This window comes from Mustela erminea, chromosome 8 (genome assembly GCF_009829155.1).
Source record: "Mustela erminea isolate mMusErm1 chromosome 8, mMusErm1.Pri, whole genome shotgun sequence".
Taxonomy (NCBI): Eukaryota; Metazoa; Chordata; class Mammalia; order Carnivora; family Mustelidae; genus Mustela; species Mustela erminea.
In genome coordinates this window covers 104875355-104898139 of record NC_045621.1, presented here as the reverse complement: position 1 = coordinate 104898139, position 22785 = coordinate 104875355, and the positions used below count along the sequence as shown (strand labels likewise).

Below are 22785 nucleotides of genomic sequence, written 5' to 3'. Positions count from 1 at the left end.
GTGGGTGGGAAGTGGGGAACTGGGTGATGGGCTTTAAGGAGGGCACTTGATATAATGAGCTCTAGGTGTTACACGCAACTGATGAATCACTAAATTCTACCTCTGAAACTAACTTTAAAAAAAAAAAAAAGGAGATGTCCATAGTCTACTTAAATGACAAGATTAAGGTATACACAAAACATAGCAAAAGCCCAGTCCCCATGGGCTTTTACTGGGTTGATTGGAAACCCAGTAATCTTGCATATTCTGATATGCAAGATATAGCTTAGGGTGGACTTCTATTTTTTTTAAAAAATCCCACATACTGAATGACTTAAGCAACAAACATTTCTTTCTGCTCAAGAGGCTGGAAGTCCAAGATCAAGATGCTGGCAGATTCATGTCTGGTGAGAGCTTGCTTCCCGGACTGCAGATGATCAGCTTTTCCCTCTGTCCTCCTGTGGTTTTTCCCTGGTGCACAAGCACATAAAACAAGAGACGGAGCTCTCCTGTTGTTCCTTCTTCTTACAAGGGCACAAATCCCATCATAAGAGTCCCATCCCCATGACCTCACCTAAACCTGATTAATTCTCAAAGACCCCACCTGCCATCACGTTGTGGGTACGAGCTCCAACATAAGAATTTGGGAAGGAAATATTCAGCCCATAACAAAAATGTCTGAGAAGATGGGTCACTCAACAAAGATGTGTTGTGCATGAGTCCCGTGACAGACTGCATCCCGAGCACTGGAGCTAGTATGCACCGACTACAAACATCTGTCCCCATAGACTGTACATTCCAGAGAAAGGGGTTGGAAACCAGCCAGTAGAAGATGATGAGGCTGCCAGTGTGTTCATGGACTTACCTGCAAAGCAAATCCCCCAGAATCACAGGGTTGGAAACCTTACCCAGGAAGGCTCAGTGCAGTGTTTAATTCTGGGTATGGTGGGGGGAAAAAAGGGGGTGATAAAGGAATAGAGGTAGTCAGGCACAGGAAAGGAAGTTGTCAAGGTCAAAAGTTCTGAAAGAGAAAGCTTTTGGTGGGTTGTGTCACCTGTCCTTCCAATCATTCTAGGAGTAAAGCTAGTAAAATCTCTGATCTCAATTCTCAAAATTCTGTGTGAAATGTTCACGTAGGTACATAAGTCCACTGGGTTTGGCAAGATGGTGTTGCTTAACATATGACCATCACTTTGAACTTAGGAGGCACAGATTTGAAACCATTATTAGTCATATTGCCTCTCCTGGACAAATGGTAAACTGAGCGTGACTGGCACAGATGATTCACTTACAGCAGTGGTAATATTAACACTACTGAAAACCTACCTTCTTCTCCTTCACCTTCATCTCTGTGTCAACATTAGGGGCCACTGAGTGGTGAAACAGATCCAAAGGCTTTGGGTACAACAGACTTGAGGTCACACATTGATGCCACCTTGGTGAATTATATAACCTCTCTGAAACTTACTTTCCTCATCTGTAAAATGAGAACAGAGACCTCAGAAGTTTATTGAACTACAGTTAATATACATGAAGTGTTTAGCACAGAACAATCACAAAACAAATTTAGCTAATGCTCATGCCATTGTTATTGTCAATAACCATTACTAGTGATCATAAGAGACACATTATGCTATAGTAATGTTATTGTGTCTGTAAAATGTTAAAATATCTCAGTATGAACAGCATGATGTACATACATACACGAGTTAACTGTAATCTACTCCGTGGGTGGCTGAATAACATTTGAATCATCTGATCAGAAATCCACACTCCAAAAGTAAGGTCTTGCCTTAAAGATGTTTTTCCTGTGTCTATACCAGAGCATGCATTAGTTAGCACTGGGGATGAGAGATAGCACTAAGTTGTCAGATTGTCCAATCAAACTCAGAAATCTTACCCAGTATCAAGACTTATTAACATCAAGGATACAAGTAATTGTGAAGCACAGGTAAAGAAAAAAGAGGTCTGTGACCCCCCCAACCTTAGACCCCAGGCCCTTCCTTGTTAATGAGCATGCACTATGAGGTCTCTAGATATTACATGTGACTGTATCACTTACTTTAAAGGGAAATGTTTGATTATGAAACATCTCTGTTTTTATACTCAGTCACATAGCCTACATGACACTTTCTGGGGAGTCTTACACCACAGCCCATAGATTCCAAGCCTCCTTACCATAAGCAATCTGACACAGACTGAGTACATTCTGCTAAAAACAATCCACAGGTAAGGACTCTCCTCTTAGTTACCACTAGTGCTATTATTAGTGAAATGCAAAGAGGTCTGTAATCAGCGTGTTTACAAGAACTTTCACCTTCCTTCATCCTTCCCGGAGGCATCCGAGCTTCCCCACCCAAAAGAAAGGACTAGATTTCAGGCCTAGTATTAATCATCCTTCCCTCGATGTTAGAAATATATTTTCACTGGTTAAATAAATGGTGTTCAAGAACATGTTTGGCTAGGAAGACTAAAAGGTAGTACTGCCCTTGCAAAAATGAGGTATAAGAAATAATATATCAAACCCAGTGGGCTTCCAGGTCAAGAGTATGTTCTCACTCTGTCCTCAGCTTAACTTGGGATTTTGTCACTGAACCCAACTAGAAAGTCATCTAAGTCTACAGAGTACTGTTGCTTCTCCCTCCAAGTGGGCATTTCATGCAAGATGCTTGTCAAAGAGGGGCATCTAGATGGCTTAGCTGGTAGAACTCAAGGTTATGAGTTCAAGCCCCACATTGGACATGGAGCCTACTTAAAAAAAAAAAAAAAGATTCTTGTCAAAGAGGATTAGGGTGGGTTGACTGGAGCTTAGAGAAGGAGGTAGTAGAGCTCTTTTTTGCCTGCTTCTGATAAACATGGCTTGGTAATAAATGTAATATGTGTGGTAGGACTAGATGTGAGACTTGTTTTCGTGGAAATTAATCACCTGATGGCAAAAGCTAGGGAAGGGAAATAGTGTCCTATCTTCCGAAAAACATCAAATTTGCCAAAGATCAGGCCCAAGACTGAGATTAGCTGGCCGAGAAATTTGGAAACCCCTGTCCTTGTCCTGCTCTGGCACTAGCTAGCTGTATTGCCTGGGCCTAGACAATGCCTCTTCGGGTCCCTCATCTGGGCTAAATCCTACTCAAAGCTCTGTTACACAGTGATTTTCTCCCTGTTGTGACAGCCTCCCTGAAGGGCTGGACCATTAAAATAGGGGAGGGGACAATAGCAGTTTGTTTAAATGAAAAAGGAGCAAGAAAAGGAGGAAAAGACCTATGGCATGAGACTGTAGGGTGAGGGAAGCTCTGGATTTGCAGGGAAGAAGCTTATTTTTCGATGTCTCTCTCTTGTCTTTGAGAAATTGAAATAAGAAACATGAGGAAATCTGAATAAGTAGAAGGAAACAAAACTATTAATATCTAGGGTGATTATATCATCTATTGTCCAAACCTGGACTCTTCTGAGAGTGATAGGAGACATTATGAAGAATTACTTCAGAAGAGACATAAACTAAGCCCAGGACACCAGGACAGAGGGTCATCTATCTGACTCAGAGCTGGTGGCCCTTATTTGCACACTGATACGCAAAAGTGAGTTACACACTTGATGTTTCCTACCACTAGGAAGGATTAACAAAGGTAACAATTGTGTCTTTCAAAACTCAAACATTTACCTTAAAAAATGAAAACATTCAAGCAAACATGCAAATACCAAAGGTAACTTGCCAATGTCATCTTTTTTTACTCTTAATTGACGGTCTTATTTTGTCTTTCGTCCTTGATGAAAATCTTCAACCCTTGAGGGGAAAAAAAAAGATATTTCCCCTCACCAAAGGTATAAATATTTTAAATAGGCAGACTAGAAAATATCTTTCAGGCTTCAATAAAAAGACTACTCAACTAACCAGACTCCCTTTCATATCATGGTCATCATTAAAAATTAATCTACTAATTTCACCCTTTCAAATAAATTAGGGAAAGTACTACCTTGCATCAGGAAAAAAAATATTTGTGAGAGCAAGACTGAACTAAAGTGGAAATGCTAAATCAAAAGGGGTATAATATAAATGTCCAACAATAAGAAATTATTAACTAAAGCATTCATGTAAGAGAAAATTGTGAAACCATTAAAACTAATAATTTAGAATTATATTGACTAAAGAAAGGTGTTTATGATGTATTGTGTTCAAAAAAGGTATACGGAAACACATAAAATATTTTTAAATCTATGAGTTCATAATGATACTAAAGACAAAAACAAAACAAACAAACAAACAAAAAAAAACCTCATGGTTCACTTTGGGGGAATGAGGAGGAAACAACCCATTATTTTGAAAACTGTTACTCTCAAGGAAAAGAATCAAGCATTTATCTTGCCCTTCCTGTGCTAATGATGCCTATGGGTAACCAAATGGCTGGCAAGGGGAATTTATCTTTATGGAAGTATTTTAGCTGATAAACAAAAAAAGATACGTTAGGATTAGAGTAACACCATTTTATATCACCTAATTATTTATAGATGTATTAGTTTGCTGGTGCTGCCCTGATAAAGGACCACAGACTGGCTGGTTTAAAGAACAGGAATTTCTTTTCTCATGGTCTTGGAGGCTGGAATTAAGATAAAGATGTCAGCCATCATTTCCTGTTGTCTTCATATGGTCATCCCTACGTGTGTGCCTGCATCTGTATCTCTTCTAATTATAAGGTTCCCTAACGACCTCATTTCAACTTATCCACCTCATTAAGTACTTTCCTTCACATTCAGTCACCTTCTGAAGGTACTGAGGGATTAGAACCTCACTGTATATACAGGTGGCAGGGGGTGGGGGAAGATACAATTCAGCCCGCAACGATAGATCTAGAAAACATTATAAAAAGAGAGATACCAAAGATTATATGCCTCCTGATGGGCACAGCACCATTTACAAAGCAGAGTTAACTAACAAGGATAGACTTTGAATCTGATCAAGCTTTGAGACCTAACTAGCAACTTAGAGGAACATTATAAATGACACCATAGAAAAGCAATCAGCAAAATCCAGAGTTAGAAACTCCATAGACTAGATGACCAAATTTTTTCAGCAAATGAAATGTGAGGAGGGAAAAAAAGAAATCTATGGATTTTAAAGATTTAAGAAGTATATGAACCAAAGGAAGCAATTGCAAGTCCACCTTGATCTTGATTCAAGCAAATCATTACAAGATGATCAGAGAAATTTCAACAGAGACGGGATAGTTAAGGATTTTAAGATTTTGTTAATTATTGAGGTGTGATAAGGGTATGGTCACTTCTTAAGGGTCAATATCTTAAAAGATATATATTCAAATGTTTACTGATTAAACGTTATGATGGCTAGGATTGGCTTCAGAATAATCTGGGGTGGGAGTAAACTGAGGTACAGATAAAACAAGATCAGCCATGAATGGATATTCAGCCTATTATTCAGTCCACTTTAGTATATGTTTGAAATGTTTCATAATAAAAAGATTTTTTTTAAGTGGGGGAAAGGAAATCGGTTAAAGCACATAGTACAATTCCATCACGGAAACTGTAGAGAGCACACACTACATATGTGCGCACAAGCTTAGGAAGAAAATCAAACGGTAACACATTGAACCTTCTAGAGGCGCTCCATGGGAGGCAGAATTATAAGTGATCTCACTGTTTTTACTCCCTTCTTCATTGTGTACAATTTTAATAAGTATTTAATATTTTTACCATCAGGGAAAACAAGCTACTGTCTTTTTTTTATATATCTTTGAATAAATAAAAGGTCTGCTGCCTTAAGTCCCTCCTCTGGGCAGCAATTCTAGACTTAAGCTGATGAATGAAAGCTTATTGCTCGACTAATCCTTCTTGTTACCAGAGTTTGCGGGCTATTAAGGTGCATTACCCTATGGAGTAATATAACATCTGAGATCATGTCAAACCGACATTAGAATGGTGAAAATGACATGTTTCATAGGCATGCCATAAAAAGTATAATTGGACCCATTAAATATGACGCATGTGAATTCCAAAGGTTACTGAATAAATAATGTTATTTAACAAAGTGAAATTGGAATGTGAATTGACTGAAATTAGAGTCCATTTCCCTTCTGCAAATTCCATCCCCTTCTTCACAGAGTGAACCAACTGGAGCATTCTCTCCAGCCAGCCTTCTCCTCACCCAGCTGATGACTCATGGGTGGGCAGGGAAGAATTGGCCTTGGCAACATGTTCCCCACCCACTGCCCCCTGCCCATGTGTGTCAGGAAGCTTCAGTGGGGGGTCAGTACACTGTATTAGAAAAACTCAATTCAGTCTACCTCCTGTGTTTCTCTTTGGGGGGTCACCTTTACTTCCACATGGCTGACACTTCTGGTCATGATGTGTGGAGGGTTTTCCCCACAAGCAATTCTCCGTAACACCAGCTAGGTGTCCCCCAATTTTTTTAAATATAAATTCAGTTAATTTACATATGGTGTATTAGTTTCAGAGGTAGAGTTCAGTGATTCATCAGTTGCTATATGCAATTGTGTATATGTGTACATGTTATACACACCCAGTGCTTATTACATCACACGCCCCCTTTAATGCCCATTGTCCAGTTACCCCATCCCCCACCTACCTCCCCTCTAGGAACCTCCAATTTGTTTCCTGTAGTTAAGAGTCTCTTATGGTTTTTAAAAGACTCTTTTTTTTTTAAGATTTTATTTATTTATTTGACAGACAGAGATCACAATTAGGCAGAGAGGAAGGCAAAGAGAGAGGAAGGGAAGCAGGCTCCCTGCTGAGCAGAGAGCCTAATTTGGGGCTCAATCCCAGGACCCTGGGATCATGACCTGAGCCGAAGGCAGAGGCTTTAACCCACTAAGCCACCCAGGTGCCTCTTAAGAGACTCTTAATCTCACAAAACAAACTGAAGCTTGCTGGGGGTGGGAGGAGAGGGATAGGGTGACTGGGTGATGGACATTAAGGAGGGTATGTGCTATGGTGAGCTCTGTGAAATGTGTAAGCCTGATGATTCACAGACCTGTACCCCTGGGACAAATAATACATTCTATGTTAATAAAAATAATTTAAAACAAAATAAAATAAAATTTAATTTTTAAAAGTCTCCTATGGTTTCTCTCCCTTTCTGATTTTATCTTATTTTATTTTTCCCTCCCTTCCCCTATGATCCTCTATTTGTTTCTTAAATTACACATAGGAGTGAAATTGTATGATAATTGTCTTTCTCTGATTGACTTATTTCACTTAGCCCAATACCCTTTAGTTCCATCCACAAGGCTGAAAATGGTAAGATTTCTCTTTTTGATGGCTGAGTAGTAGTCCATGGTAGATCCATTCATCTGTCAACAGACATCTGGGCTCTTTTCACAGTTTGGCTATTGTAGACATTGCTGCTGTAAACAGTGGGGTGCAGATGTCCCTTTGGATCACAATTTAACTCAACTATAACTCTATCTACTGGGAGATAGTGTCAGATCCCCCAGGTGAAGAACTGAGCCCCACAATACTGATACCCCCATATCAAATGCCAGCTGCAAGCCCAGGCCATCATCTGTGCTTCTGACTAAGCATCTATAGATCAGAGGGTCCAACAACCCCATCCTCAGGTTGGATTAATTTGCTAAAGCAGCAGCTCACAGAACTCAGGGAAATGCTTACGTATATTCTTCACTTCCATACACACCTATTTTACTCTTCAAGAATGGCCACTACAACTAAGAGCCAATGGTCACCATGGAAATTCCCCTTGCTTGCCCCCCACCACCATTTCTTGGAATCCCCACCAAACATATGACATTTGGGATACCCAAACCCAGGAACATAGCCAGCCCAGGAAGAGCCTTTGGGTGAATTAGAATAAGGCCTCTTCTCAGAGTCAATACAGCCCTGGGTGAACAGAGAATACATATAGGATAACCGGAAAATGGCACCTCTTTCTCTATGCAGGCCCAGGCCTGTCCCGGAATGCCGGGCCAGTCAGGCAGATCCCTGCTTGCTGCTTAGCTGATGTCCTTGTACAGAACCATATGCAAAGCTCCAGTCCAAACCCCTGACCACCTGTTCTGTGACTGGCCTCTCACCTCAGTCCAGGGCTGCTTTGCAGCAGAAGATGAAGCAGGAGACATGGGGAATAGTCAATCCCTGAAGTTCCTTCTCCTCATCCCCCTACCACCAGCTCCAGCCCCAGTCCCACCAGCAATGGGAGGACATGTGCCCCACTCACAACAGGCTCAGAACCTCAGCCCAGCCTAAGCCTGGGGATTCCTGGGACCTGCAGATGGCACCTCCCTCAGCACTTCCTCCTGCATGCCTCTGCCATCCCCTACAAGGCTTACAGGCAAATGTCCCTAGAGACACTCAGGAGGAAATGTTTTAGTTACATGCCTCCTAACTGTTGCTGAAGAAAATCCTCCAGAGAGGCTGCTAGGATGCTTGAGAAGAACAGGAGCCATTGCCCCTCAGGTCCCTAGTGGGCCCCACTCCCAAGGCTCTCTGCCCCAGTGGGAGCTGCAGAAGCATTTCCAGAAAGGGCTATCTGTGCAAAATTAACTTCCCACTGCTACCCAAGTAGTAATTTCTATTCAATAAGATGTCCTATGTGAGTTCAGGCTGAAGAATCTGGCTCAATACTGATCTTTTAAGAGAATGTGTACCAACACCATTGTGGGAAAACGCAGATTGGAGGGGAAAGAGTAATGACTAGACTCCTCTTTATCTCCCCTAATTCCTTTCATTCCACTCATAAACAGCTCATGGTTGATCCCCACTCTGCTGATACCACATCAGAGGATCAAGAATGACAGTGACAGTGGGGTGGGGCCCCTGGGTGGCTCAGTCAGTTATGCAACCAACTCTTGACTTTGCCCCAGGTCACGATCTCAGGGTCATGAGAGGGAGCCCCGCACTGGGGTCCATGCTGTCATGGAGCCTGCTTAAGATTCTCTCTCTCTCTCCCTCTGCCCTTCCCCTGCATTCTCTCTTTCTCTAAGAATAAATGAATATTTTTAAAAAAAAAAAAAAGAATGAGGGTAATGCACTTTATCTTGGACATAACTATGAAACAGAACAGACCACAAACTCCACCAGAAGTCTGGGGTGATTTCAGAGACAGCTTTGGAAAGACCCGCCAGCTAAACACACTTTCCTCACACGCCTTCACACCGCCACCATTATTGCTTTATACCTTTGGCCTAATTCTTAGCCCTTTTCAGAAATGTCACCATTTCGGGGAGCAGGGATGTATAGAGCTCTTGCTTGATATGACACAGTACAGGGCAGAGCTTAAGAGAATGGGCTCTGGAGCCAGGCTTAGGGATTCAGATCCTGGCTCTGCTGCTCACTGGTGGGTGACCTTGGGAAGGTCATTTATCCTCTTCTTGAGTCCATTTTCTCGTTTGTGGAATGAAGGTCATCATAGTCTTTTCCTCATAGGTTTGCTGGAAGTATTAACTGAAGTGACATTTAAGCTGGTTAGCATAGTGACTGACACGGAGAAAGCAATCGTCAAACGTTAACATCATTAGTCTCTAATACTCAAGTATAAACTAGTCTATCAGCTTTGTTTCTTAAGGGATGACAGAAATCGAAACGTGGTTGGTTTTAAATTAACTGACCAAAAAGTCAGTGATTCAAGCATCTCTCTGGTGTCACCTTGTCTTTTGTCTAATGTCACCCCCCCCCTCAGGCTGATGTCACAATCCTTCTCTACAAGATCAGCCATCCTCTCTGCAGTGCCCTTGGCTTTGACTGGAAACTGCTATGGAAGGCAGAAACTACTGAGAGTTGTTTAAAAACCAAGTCCAGGGCACTTTGCTGAGGGCAAGGTGAACATGGCTGCAATCCTGTCCCTCTCCAGTGGCTGTAAATTTGATTTAATCAAAAAAGCATGGGTTAAGGATTTAATGGAAGCCCGTCTCCAGCTTGGAAAGAAGAAGAGTAAAAAGAGAGCGGTTATTGACATTTTTACTGCCTAGCAGGAGATGCATGTCTGGCCCAAGTGAGTGAATCAGGGAATCCATCAGCATTGGAAAATGGATGGGGCGCCAATCAATCTCTCCCCCACTAAAGTGGAGCCGGGCAGCACAACCTGTCAAGCTGTGTACCCGGTGAGCGCCAGCTGGGCTCCTAGACTTCCAGAGCTAGCAAGGCCACAGCTGGGCTGGAATCTGAATGAAAATCTATGAGAGGGATTTATTGTCTCCCCTCTCTGATATGGTCAGCCTTTGAGATCTGAATCTCCCTAGTATACAGGGGAGAGTGTTGCTCGACAAATTACCTAAAGGTAACAGGAGCTCCCCTCCCCCACCCCAATTCCAAAATACCTCTTCTGCCAACAGAGTCATTGCTTTGAGTTATTTGCAGGTAGTCTACCTTCCTATTCTTTTAAAATTTATAAATATTCTGGAGTGAAAATGAAATTAAAAATATTATCAGATATTAATGGCAGAGGCTAAATTGGCTTATGTAATTTCTTCTCCCTTTGGGGAAAGCCAAAGGCTGGTTGCTGGAGGAGGGATTTGGTATTAGGTGGAACATCAAAGATGGCCCCAGAACAACAAAGCCCTGTGCTCCCCCTCCACAGAGTCAAGGTCTTGGTGACAAACCAGCCCGCAACTACATTTCCCAGCTCCCTTTGCATTTGGATGGATCTCCATGTCTTGCCAAAGGAATGTATGGGGAAGTGATATAGGTCACTTCCAGACTGACATGGTTAAGTATTAGATACGCCATTCTCCTCACTGTTCCCGCCGTCTGCCAGCTAGGTGATACCGGGCTTGCCTTATGGTAGCACAGGTGGCAAAGCCATCAGATGGAAGCAGCTTAGGTCCCTGAGTCACCCTCGAAGAGAATGCCCTGACTCAGGATGGACTATGATGGTGATATGAGGGTGGTTTGTACAGTGATTACTTTGTACAGACTTCAAAGAAGGGGTATTAGCAGAGAACAGTCTCTCACAGATGGGTACGGTGGGGAAAGAGGGCGATGGGTCCTTTCGGGGAAGGATAGTGGTGCACTCATGCTGTGGTCAAGAATTCCCAGATGGGGCGCTTGGGTGGCTCAGTCAGCGAAGCATTTGCCTTCCACTCAAGTCATGATCTCAGGGTCCTGAGAATGAGCCCCACATTTGGGGCTCCCTGCTCAGCGAGGAGTCTGCTTATCCCTTGCCCTCTACCCTTTGCCCCTCCCCCCCACTCTTGCTCTCTCTCAAATACATAAATAAAATCTTTGAAAAAAAAAATTCCCAAACAGCAGCCCCCCCAATTAAGTCACATGGAGTTACCTGACAAGCAGAAGGGACAGGAATCTAATGCTCCAAACAGGAGTTATTTTGTCAGAAGAAACTGAGTGATGTGTTGTTTTAAATTTTTATCTTGCTTTTTATTTGACTTTCACCTGAAAGGCCTGAACACCAAATAAGGCCTGAACATCCATATAAGATGCAGTTTATTCCTGAGCTTCTCCGCATACTTGGAAATCAGACTCCAAAAGAAAGTTCTCCTAAATCCGTACACATGCTAAAATACTCATGTCAGTAATTTTGGAACCTCCGAGCTGAGATTTAGACCAGCTGATAATGTGAGGTAATATGAGTAAGGTTATTGATGCTAAATATTTTACGCGTTAGTCTCCTGCCCCTGCTGTCTGTCATATTGTACATTTCCTTTGTGCCAAGGACTATTCTAGGATCCTGGTGTGTATCAGTAAATGCTAAATAATAAATGTGATACAATTCATCTTCTCAGTCAATCAGTCAAAATATCTCCTAAGTGGCTTCTACGCAAGCAAGATTCCCCCAGCCGCCTTCCTCTATAAATGGGTTTGGGGGAAGGTGGTGGGTAGGGTGTGGCAAGTGGAAACCATCTCAGACAAAACTCTCCTCCATCATAGTCAAGGGCTGGCTCAGATCTGCAGCCGCCCACTCATCCCCCTGACAAATTCTGCCATGACCCTCCTTAGGATGACATCAACAGGTGAATTAACTTGCTTCTTTCTCTAATTAAGGCTTTTCAAGGCCCCACTGTTAACCTCTAATATATCCTCAATGAAGTCCTAAAACACACACACACACACACACACACACAGGGATAGATAGTATTGAACACTCTAACAATCATGGCTCTGAGAGGCAAACAACAGAAAACAACTCCAGCTAAATTAAGCAGAAAAGGAATTTACTTGCACTGCAGTGGCTAGAATCACAGAATCAATGGAAGTTTAGAGAATCATATTCAGAAGAGAAAGAAGAACTAAGAGAAATAAGGCATTGAGAAGATCACACCCTGAGAACAGGTCTTCTTAACACACCATCACTGATGCCACTCTCCCTGGACTCTTGTCCCTATCAGCCACTGAGAATCATCTCTGCATATCCTGTGTAACCATCACCCAAGTTTCAAAGTCTTATTACAGGCACCTCCAAGTGACCCAGGCTGCATCATGTGTCTGTACCCTACCTGCCAAGAAGTGAGGATAGGTGGTAACTGCCCCCCTTATTTTCTCAAGTGGGTTGTTTAGAGATGAATACATCAAAAATAATATGTCCAGGGGAACCCGGGTAGCTCAGTGGGCTAAGTAGGTGACTCTTGATTTTGGCTCAGGTTGTGATCTCAGGGCAAGCAAACTCCATGCTCAAGTGGGGAATTGGCTGGAAATTCTCCCTCTCCCTCTGCCCCTCCTCCACTTGCACATGCTCTTGCTCTCTCTCTCTCTAAAATAAGTAAATAAATATTTTTTTAAAATATGTCTATTGCAGTCCATCACTTTGGCTCCCCACATTTCCTCACACTAGGAGCACAATACAACTATCCTTTAAAATACTCAAAGTACTTTCAATTCACCCCAAAGTGAGTCATCCATACACCCCCAGAGTAACATGCAAGTACAGAGTAACATACAAGCTATTCTGTCCAGCTCAAAATCTATGACCTCTAGAACATATATATTTCACCTCTAATTCTGTTGCCATCTTGTCTTAATATTTTAGGTATCATTGATAGTCTGTCTTGATATTCTAGGTAACTATTACTGAGATATCCTAAACAATAAATTATAAAATAAAAATCATCAAGACTAGAGTCAATATTGAGAGGCAAAAGAAGGGAAAGTAATTAAAATTATAAATGTACATATGAAAAGACAAGAAAAGGTATTAGTAAAGAGTATAGTCCTTGCTTCTAAAGCATAGTATTTATGTCTCCCAACCTTCATTGCTCATTCCAGGTTCTCTTGCATGGTCCCTGGCCCTCACAATGCAGCTATTGACCTGGAAATGCCTTTTCCTCTATTTCAATAAGCAATAAAGCAAAATAAAACAAAAATTTAAGACGCAAAGCAGCTTGCTTTCACCTGATAAGGACAACTGTACAATTTCCCTGTCCTTCTTTGGGGTTGTGTTGCACTTTCAGTTCTGAACCATACCCAGTACACAACCTGCAACATTTTACACTCACCCACAGCACTGACCTCCTTTAACCCCCAATAAAGCCAGCAGACAGCTGTGACATTCTGGTCCCACAGAAATCAGCCTTATCTCAGAACTAGTGCAGAATAATCCCCAAAAGGACTGAATCTTTCCCTGTCCCCACTGCACAGCTACTTTAGTAAATAGATACAATCTTTCTACAAAAGATTTAAAGAAAGATTTATAGTACATACTTGTGGCAAGACTGCAGTATCTTTCCTCAAGGAACCCTGTCTTCTCTTAGATTCAAAGAGATTTGGGTCTGACAACTGACTCAGATTTCTGATGAGGTAATGGCCATGACTGCACCACCACATCTCTGAGGGGATTTTTCTTTTGTTTCTTCCTAGATCAAGTAAGATCTTAGTGGAATGCCTGTTTATTTCAATTGTACAGTCCCTAAAATTAACTAGCCTCCAAAGATATACGTGGGTCAGAACACTCTGCTGACTAACTATATAGTCGCCATAATTTGGTAACCATCTTGATTCTCACTTCAGCCTGTGCCATCCCAGAATTCTCTTACCCTGATTGAAATCAGGGAGCCCATTTCAGCTATAATGTCTCCTAGCAGCAAGTAGAGATATCCCCTTATGGTACTTTTCAAAAATGCTAATACTCTTTCTCAGCAGTCTATTTCAGACTACCTTAATGAAGGGCCTAATGTCTAGGCCCTCCTGAGGGGCATATGCAGTGCTGGCCCTAATTCCAAGAAACCAGGTCCCTTGTGAGTTCCACTCTGGTCCTCCTTTGGCTGTGCCCTTCCCCATGGAGTGAGATCTCTCATAAGGTTACAGTAATCAACAGCTGTGGTTTCTTCTGAAGGTCCAACTGGGAGTTGGGGGAGGGTGGATCTGCTTCCCAGCTCACTTATAACGATATTGGCAGGCTCTGACCCTTTATGATATGGGCCTATAGAGTGACTCACAATATGTCAACTTGATTCTCCCAGGGATCTGAGAAAGTGAGGGAATGAGCCCCAAGATGGAAGCCACAGTGTTTTTATAAACCTAATCTCAGACGTGATAGTGTGTCCGCTATAGACTGACTTCACTAGATCCAGCCCAACACAAGGGGCAGGGGATTACACGGAGATGTGAATATCTGGAGACTGGTATTGGGTTAGTGCTAGCACAATGTCCTTAGCACGGTGATGAATATTCCCAAGTCAGGATGGTCTTTGTATAGGCAATAAAACAACAAATTGTCCATGATAAGCATCTGGGTAAATTAGTACCCAAATATTAAGGAATCCATAATAGACCCGGAAAAAATAAGCTAAAAGGTCATAGTGCAATGTAAGAAGTTCTCCCTCTCTTTCTCATTTGGTTTTTCTTGGCATTTGGACAGGTCTGGCCATTTGTGTGTGCAAAGAGTGACCACATGATGTGATTTGACAGACACAAAATCTGCCTGCTGAGACCAAGGTCCCAGGATTTTACCCCCTTTTTCTAACACTTTACACATTCCAGTATTGGAAAAGTGTTCTTTGAGCATAAGGCTCTTGACTTAAAGCAAACACCTCTGACTCTGTGAACACAGGAAAATTTTCTCAGTCATTAGTATATTGGAATGGATTTGGTGGCTCAGAGCACTTGTAGAATATATTTTGATTGTGAAAGAAAGGTAGGCAAGAAGAAATTGAAGGAAGATCCCAGGGGATGATTACACCATGGTGATTCCAACCAAGGGAAGAGAAGGAATATTGAGAGAAGGTAAATGAAAGCCATCCTTCATTTTCTTCATCATTCTGCCCACAATTTTGAGTCTGCAACAATCATATTGTACTTATGTATAATGCTTGCCTCCCCTGACACTTTATCCTTATGATGAGGTAGTGAGGTAGGTATCATTTTCACTATTTAATAAAGGTGAAGTGACTTGCCCAAGGCCACAGAGCTATTTTGCTACTTGGCAGCAGGGTCAGAATTACAACCCAAGGATGTGGATTCTAATAGCAATGCTCTTTCTAATGCATTATCTTCTGATCTAAGAAAGGGGGACTGAAGGGGGTGGGGATAACAGAGGGGGTTTTCCAGAATGATCACTAAGGGAAGACTCATTCATGACAAAGATAGCATCACTCCTTGTGATACTGAGAAAACAAGTAAAAGACATCCTTGCTTGAGGGGAAGGCAAACAGCTTGGTAGGCATTAAGGATTCTTTAATCCAATCTCGAACACTGAAGCTTTGATTGGATGGAAACAAATGAATGAACAAACAAAAAACAGACTCTTAAATACAGAGAACAAACTGGTAGTTGCCAGGGGAGACATGGGGGTGAAGTGAAATAGATAAAGGGGATTAAGAGGCACCAGCTTCCAGTTATAAAATAACTAAGTCGCAGGGATGAAAAGTACAGCATAGGGAATAGAGCCAATAATATGGTAATAACATTGTGCAGTGACAGATGGCAAGTACACTTCTCGTGGCAAGCACTGCATAACGTATAGAATTGTCGAATCACTATGTTGTACACCTGAAACTAATATATCATTGTATGTTAATTACTCCTCAATTTAAAAAGGTTTTTAGAACAATAGATGGAACATTTGGGAAAGGGCTGTTTAAGTTGAAGGGGAAGCCATACAGTTGTGGAGCTAACAACACATGCGGGCTCTAGCATGGAGCGCTGGAATATTATGACTTCTAGAAGACAAGTTTCCATCCTAGAAGCAGTATTTCAGAGCCTAAAGCCACTTCATCATTTTCAATGGCCCGTCCAGACACAACCAAGGACAAGGTTGATATGAGGCTAAGCCAGGAGTCTTAGATGACTCATTAAATTCTTGTTTTTATCTTCTCTTCCAAACTTGGAAGTAAGAGGCCAAAAATCTGTTGCTGAAGAAGTGTGAGCACACTTTTTCTGCGAAGGGCCATGTAGTATACATTTTAGACTTCGTGGGCCAGTCTATGTCACAACTATGCAACTCTACCATTGTAAGGCAAAGGCAGCAATGGGCTATTGGCAAATGACTAGGCCTGGCCAGGATTGACCCTGCACTTGCAGGACCCAGAGAGTGAGCATCTTCTGAATTCTTGCACCCTGGGCACCTTGTTTCTCTTACTTAATCCCAGTCCTGGCTGTGGCTATGTTGCAATGAATTTTACTTAAAACATAGCAGGCATTACAACAGGCCAAAAGGTAGAAACAACCTAAATGTCTGCCGGCTAAGGAACAGGGACAAAAAATATGGCATATTCCTAGATTAGAACATTATCCACCCATAAGAATTGCTAAGGGAAAGAAGTCAATCACAAAAGACCATATTCTATATGACTATTCATATGAATGGAGTACCTAAAACAGAGAAACCTATAAGGACAGAAAAAAGATTAATGGTTGCTTAGGGAGAGAGGAAGGAAGTGGGGAGATGTTGGGGGGACAATGATAGCTAAAGGGTACTGGTTTCTTTTTGACACGAGGAGATTTTCTAAAATTGACTACGGTAATGGCAGCGCATATCTGTGAATATACTAAAAACCATTGAAATGTACACTTGAATGCATTTATATGAATTATATCTCAATAAACTTGTTTAAAAAAAAAAAAAAAACAGTGGCAGACCAGATTTGGTCCATGAGCCATAATTTGCCAAGTGTGCTCCTGAATGCACTTTATTAAAAACTGATCTCCTTTCATCTTCGCAGGAAACCTGTGAGGCAGGGATGATTTTGGAGGCTCAGAATAACTGGGTAATTTGCCCAGGGTCAATCAGCAGACAAAGTGGACACCAGAGTGCCTGCTGACTACAGAGGGCACACCATGTAGCATGTCACTCAGACAAAAGGGGTCGCTTTTTTATCTCCTCCAGAGTGCAGCTGACCCTTAAACAACACACAAGTTAGGGTTGCCAACCTCAAAAATCCACATATAATTTTTGACTCCCCAAAAAACTTAACTACTAATAGCCTACTGTTGACCGGAAGCCTTACAGATAATATAAATGGTTGATTCACACATGTTTTGTATGTTCTATGTGTTCTATGTGCATGAGAAACTGTGGACTCTGAGAAACAAACTGAGGGTTTTTGGGGGGGTAGGGGGGTGAGCCTGGTGGTGGATATTATGGAGGGCATGTATTGCATGGAGCACTGGGTGTGGTGCATAAACAATGAATTTTGGAACACAAAAAAAACTGAATTAAATTTTAAAAATTAAAATAAATTTAAAAATAAAAAAGAAGAGGAAATACATTTACAGTTCTGTATATATTTATCAAAAAGAATCCACATGTAAATGGCTCCTCATAGTTCAAACCCATGTTGTTCAAGGGTCAAGTAAATATATGCCCAGAGCCATGTGCTTGGTAAGGAGGCAATGAACCTTCGGTTGGTTTGGTTTTGTTCAGAGAAAACACACAGTGCAAGAGTTACGAAGATAGACTCTGGAGGCGCCTAGTGGCTCAGATGGTTAAATGTCCAGCTCCTGATTTTGGCTTAGGTCATGATCTCAGGGCTGTGAGATCCAGCCCCTTGTTGTTGGGCTCCACAATGGGCGTGGTACCTGCTTGAGATTCCTTCTCTCCCTCTCCACCTGCCTCTCCCCTCTCCCCCCACCCCTGCCCCACCAAAAAAAGACGACGACAAACTCTTTTTTTTTTCTTTTTTATAAACATATAATATATTTTTATCCCCAGGGGTACAGGTCTGTGAATCGCCAGGTTTACACACTTTACAGCACTCACCATAGCATATACCCTCCCCAATGTCCATAACCCCACCCCGCTTCTCCCAAGCCCCCTCCCCCCAGCAACCCTCAGTTTGTTTTGTGAGATTAAGAGTCACTTATGGTTTGTCTCCCTCCCAATCCCATCTAGTTTCATTTATTCTTCTCCTACCCCCTTAACCCACATTGCATCTCCACTTCCTCATATCAGGGAGATCATATGATAGTTGTCTTTCTCCGATTGACTTATTTTGCTAAGCATGATACCCTCTAGTTCCATCCACGTCATCACAAATGGCAAGATTTCATTTCTTTTGATGGCTGCATCTAGGTTCTTTCTATGGTTTGGCTATTGTAGACATTGCTGCTATAAACATTCGGGTGCACATGCCCCTTCGGATCACTACGTTTGTATCTTTAGGGTAAATACCCAGTAGTGCAATTGCTGGGTCATAGGGTAGCTCTATTTTCAACATTTTGAGGAACCTCCATGCTGTTTTCCAGAGTGGTTGCACCAGCTTGCATTCCCACCAACGATGTAGGAGGGTTCCCCTTTCTCTGCATCCTTACCAGCATCTGTCATTTCCTGACTTGTTAATTTTAGCCATTCTGACTGGTGTGAGGTGATATCTCATTGTGGTTTTGATTTGTATTTCCCTGATGCCGAGTGATGTGGAGCACTTTTTCATGTGTCTGTTGGCCATCCTGATGTCTTCTTTGCAGAAATGTCTGTTCATGTCTTCTGCCCATTTCTTGATTAGATTATTTGTTCTTTGGGTGTTGAGTTTGCTAAGTTCTTTATAAATTTTGGACACTGGCCCTTTATCTAATATGTCGTTTGCAAATATCTTCTCCCATTCTGTCAGCTGTCTTTTGGTTTGGTTAACTGTTTCCTTTGCTGTGCAAAAGCTTTTGATCTTGATAAAATCCCAATAGTTCATTTTTGCCCTTGCTTCCCTTGCCTTTGGCGATGTTCCTAGGAAGATGTTGCTGCTGCAGCTGAGGTCAAAGAGGTTGCTGCCTGTGTTCTCCTCAAGGATTTTTTTTTTTTAAGATTTTATTTATTTATTTATTTGACAGAGAGAGATCACAAGTAGGCAGAGAGGCAGGCAGAGAGAGAGGGGGAAGCAGGCTCCCTGCTGAGCAGAGACCCGGATGTGGGACTCAATTTCAGGACCCTGAGATCATGACCTGAGCTGAAGGCAGCGGCTTAACCCACTGAGCCACTCAGGTGCCCCCTCCTCAAGGATTTTGATGGATTCCTTTCTCACACTGAGGTCCTTCATCCATTTTGAGTCATTTTCTGTGTGTGGTGTAAGGAAATGGTCCAATTTCATTTTTCTGCATGTGGCTGTCCAATTTTCCCAGCACCATTTATTGAAGAGGCTGTCCTTCTTTCATTGGACATTCTTTCCTGCTTTGTCAAAGATTAGTTGACCATAGAGTTGAGGGTCTATTTCTGAGCTCTCTATTCTGTTCCATTGATCTATGTGTCTGTTTTTGTGACAGTACCATGCTGTCTTGATGATGACAGCTTTGTAATAGATCTTGAAGTCTGGAATTGTGATGCCACCAACTTTGGCTTTCTTTTTCAATATTCCTTTGGCTATTCAAGGTCTTTTCTGGTTCCATATAAATTTTAGGATTATTTGTTCTATTTCTTTGAAGAAAATGGATGGTACTTTGATAGGAATTGCATTAAATGTGTGGATTGCTTTAGGTAGCATAGACATTTTCACAATATTTATTCTTCCAATCCAGGAGCATGGAACATTTTTCCATTTCTTTGTGTAAGAAGACGACAAACTCTTGAGCAAGACTGCCTAGATCCAAATTCCAGCTCAGGGCTCCTGCACAACCCTAAACGAATTGCTTCCTCTTGCTGGGCCTCAGTTTTCTCATCTATAAAATGAGGATAAGAGCTCCTGTCTCCTAGGATTGTTATGAGAAATTAATGAATTGTTGATATTAAACATTTATGACAGTGGATCCGATTTGCTATCATTAGCTGCAAGTCGCTCTTCCCGTGGGTGCTGATGCTCTCACAGGGAATATAATCTATCTTAATGATGGACAATGGAGGCTTCACAGCAGCCCAGTGAGGGAGATCTGCGGAATAGAGGAGATGCCTGGCCCTAATCAAACCATGCCACAGGCGAGTCTTGCTATTCATCCAAACCGACAACACCCCAAGCATCTGGCTCTCCCGAGTGTGCAGGACCTCTGGGGTCTGGGCACCCTCCTCGGGCAGCAGGCAGAAGAGGGCTGCATAGGCAGGCTGAGCCTGAAGATGGGGGCGTGCACCAGACCTCGGGCCCTCAGCACCACCCAGCTTCCATTTAGCTTATAATAGCAGATATGAAAATTTCATCAGCTTTTCTGCTTTACTCTTGTGAAATATTAAACATTAATAAATTATTAAGCTCAATGTAAAATACTACAAATGTTGGTAGATTCCATCAAGAGGTACTTGAGAAGCACGTTTGTTATGGGGCTATTTCAGGCAAGGCAATCTACTCCAATAAGGGGTGCCTTCTTTCTTCTTCCATTCTTTGTGCTCCTTGATAGGGAAATGTCTATTCTGGGATACAGGGGCTACATATAAGCATGGAGGGAAGCAGGAGCTCTGTCTCTGTGGCTGCTTGCTTGACACATTCAGGGATGCCAGTGGGAAGGAGATCTGGAGTCTGTGAACCAGGGGTCACTGATAGGGTGGGGCCCAAACTTGAGAGAAAAACGTGTCCCCTGAGTGAATTTTTCTCCCAGGCCCTGAAGCAGAACATTCACTGGGCCTGAGTCATAGCCATCAGGGGGTCCAATGGCCCAGGGGGGTATGTTTGGTGAATTCACAAGAAGTAGCTGAGTCAAGTCTGCTCCTTAGGAGGCAGGGGCTATACCCCCAGAGAGAACTCCAGCAGCCTGTGAAACTAGCTCACCTGACAAGTCGATGGGGTGGGGCATGTCCTCTGGGGAGCAAAGAGCTCACCACCCCAAGAAGAACGTGCAAAGCCCTACACCTTCGGCTGGAAGAAGGAATTCTGAGGCGAGCTCTGTTGCCCCTCCTCTTGGCCCTCACCAGGCCTAGCCTCCTGGACACATATCTGGGCAAGGAAGAGAGGTGGCTCCAAAAGGAACCAGAAATCAAAGTCCCCCGCTGCGCTGTGCACAATCCAAAATGCTTGGGGACCTCTCCCCTACAATACGTTCTGAACCAGGAGAGAGGCACTTTCCCCTGCTTTGTCACAGATGGCCATGTAGCTCAGCACACAGGTGACAGTCAGCCAGAGAGATGGAGCACTGGACAGCATGGAGGGATGGTGAGGGCTGGTGGCACAGCTGTTCCTGGGACAGCAGCATCAGACACAGGGTGTCGGGCAATCACAAGGAAGATATGGGACAGAATATCAGTGCCTTGCGAAGCCTCCTTCAGTACAGCCCTGCCCCTTACCTTCCTTCCCTGGGACCTGAGGCTCCCCCTTGCACCTTCGCCTCCTACCTTACCCTGGGATGTCCTCCTGGCCCCAGCACAAGTGTCCTTCGCCCCTCCATCCTGCCTCTGGCTGTTTCTCTTGAACTCTGTCTGGATGTGTATCTGTTTACACAGTTTATCTTGTAAATCAGAGTAGCATCCTATGTAGCAGCAAAGAAGGGTGTTAACAGGAATGGTTTCACCCTTAACTAACAGAAAATTCATCGGCCGTAGCTTATCACCTGACAGCAATTCCTGCTTGCTGCACCCTTGTCCGGCGATGGGAGGAGGCGAGAAACCAGCACCTTCGTTCTCTTAGCACTTTCACTACTTCTTAGCATGTTGGGGTTTTTCCCTCCTGTGGACACTTCATGCCACTGCTCTAGGCACCATGACCCCCAAGTATAGAAAACCTGACTTCAGTGGCTTGAATGAATGGAGGCTGTTTTCCTGTCATAATAATAAGTCCAGAGGCAAGCAGCTGCCAACAACCCAGCACCTTCTATGCTTCCACGCTCCCTCCTTTTTGGGTCAGCTTGTGCAAAGCTCTCAGTTCATGGCAACAAGATGGCTGCTGCAGTCCCAGACATCACATCTGCCTCCGAGGTAAGAGAAGGAAAGTGGGTAGAGCCACCTGCAGCTTCACAAAACCCCTTTTACCAGAAAAGCAAAAATATATTCACTGATGATGTTCATAACTCTGTCTGCAGCCTAAGCCTCTCTGTCATGACCCAGATCCACATTCAACAGTCTACTAAACATCTCTGGGGTTCTTGAGATACCTGAGAAGACCAGGAGACCTGGGTTTGAGACCGAGCTCTGTCATTAGTTGGTGACCTCGGGAAAGGCATGGAAGTGGACCCTCAATTTCCATCTGATTTGGAGATAATGCACCCCCGCAAAGCTACTGTAAAAACAAACTAAATACAGGTCCAAGTCCTTTAAAAATTGTAAGGCACAACAGCAGCATTTCTGCACGTGTGTTCCAAGAACCATAGAAACAAATATGTCTATATGCAGTCTTTCCTGCGACCCTCCCCTCCTTCCAGATTTTTCTTTGTATTGCCAACTCACTGGCTCTCCTTTATCTCGCAGCACCCCAGCAGCAGGCTGAGAATTCAGTGGGAAGCAGTTTGCAGGGGTTCGATCCCAGGCACTCTGCCTGGGTTTAAAGGCCGCAGATGAGGGAAGCAGGATGTGGGGAATGGGGGTGGGGGGGTGAGCCA

At 42.9% G+C, this 22785-nt stretch overlaps 2 long non-coding RNA genes across 2 annotated transcripts in view; both read right to left on the bottom strand.

Moving 5' to 3' along the window:
• Positions 1-257: 257 nt before the first annotated feature.
• Positions 258-3717, bottom strand: LOC116597024. The gene is made up of 3 exons (XR_004288445.1): positions 3638-3717; positions 1306-1456; positions 258-450 (listed from the first exon to the last, which is right to left on the bottom strand). It is a non-coding gene; the product is annotated as an uncharacterized LOC116597024 (long non-coding RNA).
• LOC116597025 overlaps positions 3718-22785 on the bottom strand; it is a 34814-nt gene continuing 15746 nt past the window's right edge. Inside the window, exon 3 of the long non-coding RNA XR_004288446.1 lies at positions 3718-3760. This is a non-coding gene — a long non-coding RNA (uncharacterized LOC116597025). The remainder of the gene's footprint in view (positions 3761-22785) is intronic.